The sequence below is a fragment of the Echinops telfairi genome, unplaced genomic scaffold (genome assembly GCF_000313985.2).
Source record: "Echinops telfairi isolate 266 unplaced genomic scaffold, ASM31398v2 ScPeMD7_1;HRSCAF=3_0, whole genome shotgun sequence".
Taxonomy (NCBI): Eukaryota; Metazoa; Chordata; class Mammalia; order Afrosoricida; family Tenrecidae; genus Echinops; species Echinops telfairi.
In genome coordinates, this window is record NW_022103896.1 from 4,136,651 (window position 1) to 4,139,473 (window position 2,823).

The 2,823-nt window shown below is 51.8% G+C and overlaps 1 protein-coding gene across 1 annotated transcript in view; it reads left to right on the forward strand.

The window, feature by feature from the left end:
* FAM135B (family with sequence similarity 135 member B) overlaps positions 1-2,823 on the forward strand; it is a 235,072-nt gene that overhangs the window by 209,010 nt on the left and 23,239 nt on the right. The window lies entirely within an intron of this gene.

Genomic DNA, 2,823 nt, shown 5'->3' on the forward strand with positions numbered 1-2,823 from the left:
CCCCGCCCCGGCCATACACACACAGAACAAAAACTGCACACTCACTGCCATTGAGTCAATGCTGACTCATAGCAAACCCCTGTGGGTTTCCCAGACTACAACTCTTGATGGGAGTAGAAAGCCTAGTCTTTCTCCCGAGGAGCTGCAGGTGGCTTTGAACTACCAAGGACACAAATCACATTCCAATGCTTAACCACTGGGGCCATTCTGGCTTAGAAATAGCAACCCAACCAACTGAACAATGCCAACTTAAACCTTTTTTGGTGGGTGGGGGCAGGGAGGACTGGGATGAGGTACAAAGGTACCTATATCTGAGGGGTTACAAAAAGCTTGTGAGAACACGCTATTGTCTCTCATTCCATCTTTGCACACACTTTGTGAAGCCCCCTAATCTATGGTTTCTTCACTGTAGTTAATTCATTGAACTATATAAACTGGGAAGATTTAGCGAGGAGATTTAAGATAATTCACTGTACTCTCAGACCCTCAAATACAGACATTTCTTATTCCCATGCCTTGGTGCAATAAGGGCTCATGCTTTTATTTTTTAAGCAAATTAATGTAACTTCAGCTCTGAGACCCCAGGCGCAACGTTCATGTGAAAACCAACCTGAGGCTTTCTGCGCTTTCATTTCCACCCCTGCTTCCTCCGCCCCCGCAGCAGCACGGGTGGGCTGCCACAGAAGCGCAGCATGGCTGGGCCGTGGATTTCTAGGGCCGTTCGGGCGCAGGATGGTTCCTCTCAGCTCTGCCTTGTCTATGTGGTTGCTTTTAAACTGAATGAACTCCACGCCAACCTTTCACGACCCTGTGTGCAACAGAACGAACTACTGCCCCATCCTATGCCGCGTGTCTGCTTGTTCTGCTTGTTCCAATGCTTGGGCCCATTGGCACAGCCTGGCCGTCGGTCCATCTCACTGATGGTCTGCTTTGTCTTGACCTTCTCCAGGGACTGCCTCCTCCAAAGACTGTGTCCAAAGTATGTGAGGTGAAGTCTGACCACATTTCCTTCTGCTCGGAAGCATTATGCTCATACTTCTTCCGAAACAGCTTTCCTTAATTCTTCTTCTGCCAGGCTGTGATATAGTCCATGTTTCCCCCCACCCCCATAATTCAAAGATGCATTGCACATCTTTCACGTGCATGTTGCACAGGAGGCCACCGGAAATACCAATGTGCCTTGTCCGTAAGGGTTACGCATTGGCTGCAATCCCCAGGTCGGCAGTTCGAAACTACCAGCAGCTCCATGGGAAAAAGTCTGGGTTTTCTACACCTGTCAACAGTGACTGTCTCAGAAACTGAGAGGGGGGGGAGGCGTTGCTATGAGTGTCACACTGACTCTCGATGGCAGTGAGTGAGAGCTAGCCACTTAGAATTTCAGGTTCCTGTCTCTGCAGGTTCTACAGCATGCATGGGCCAGCAGCCTCTGCTGAGCCTGGAAATCCTGCCACTTCCAGTCCCATCTTCTGTAAGAATGACACGTAGTGACTCTCAGGGGCCTAGCTGCTTCCACAGGGCATCACCTCACAACCCCTCTCTGATCACCCCCACCTCTGAATGGCTTTGGCCAAGTTCGCTACATCTGTACCCAAACCACAAACCTGTCTTAATCTTCTGGGAGTTTCACAAAGATTTGAGGAGTCTCTAACCTCAGGGAATGGGCATAAAGGGAACAGAGAACGACTTCTCCTGACCTCACAGTCTTGGATGAATTGGAAGTCATACCTTCCCCCTAGGCTCTCATATCTATCTGCCTCTTCTTTTTTCTCAGTGTACTCTGCCCTCCCCCAAACCCACCCTCTCGAGTGGGTAGATTCTGACTGAGAGCAGCTCTACAGCCCAGAGAGCACGGGCCCCGAGCATTTCAGAAGGTCCACATCTCTGGGAGGAGACAGCCTCCTCTACTCCCACGGGCAGCTGGTGGGTGCAGCCTGCTGCCTGTGCTGAGTTAGTAGCCCAGTGGGTCATGCAGCGAAAACAAATAGAAGCGGATGACTTCCACTTCCATATGAAAAGAAGAACAGAGGTTCATTTGACATCTTGCTCTGCAGCCTCTTTGGACTTGTGCTTCTTGGTCTCCAGCAAGAATTCCTTTTTCTTCTGTTTCACGCCCACGGGGCCCTGGGAGTCACAGGTACCCTGGCTTGGAGGCTTACCTTATGTAGACTCTGCTGATTTGGCCTGTCCAGGCCACCCCTGTTTGACTGCACTTCGCAGATGCTACGTTTTTAAAAGAAATTGGAGGTTTGTAGAGGAGCCTACATTGAGCAAGTCTAGAGGCACCATCTTCCCCCACCCCACCCCCCCAACAGCAGATGCCTCCCCCATGTCTCGGTGTCACACGAGGGCCATTCTCACAATATTTGACACGATGTTGGCCTCCTGCTGCGGCACACTAGGGACAGAGCCCAGGGACAGAGTGTAACTCATTGGGCGGATAACCGCAAGGGCAGCCGTTCAGAATCGCCAGTGCCCCTCTGAGGAAGAAAGAGGAGGTTTGCCAGTCCCATGAGGAGTTTGTCTCAGGAACCCCCAGGGGGCAATTCTGCCCTTTGACGGGGTCTCCATGGGTCACAATTGACCTGACAGCAGCGAGTCTGGTTTTCGGCCACACACTTAGTGGTGGCAGTAGAGGTCAACATAGCCGTTACGTGAGCTGTGGGATCCACACATGCGGGGCGGCTGCCTGCCTGCGATCTTTGCTGTAGTGAGGTGGTCGGGCACTGCCCCTGCAATAGGTCCAAGGTCTACTGGAATCTCTAGCGACCCCTCCCAGCCCCCCTACACACACACACACACACACACACACACACACACACACAC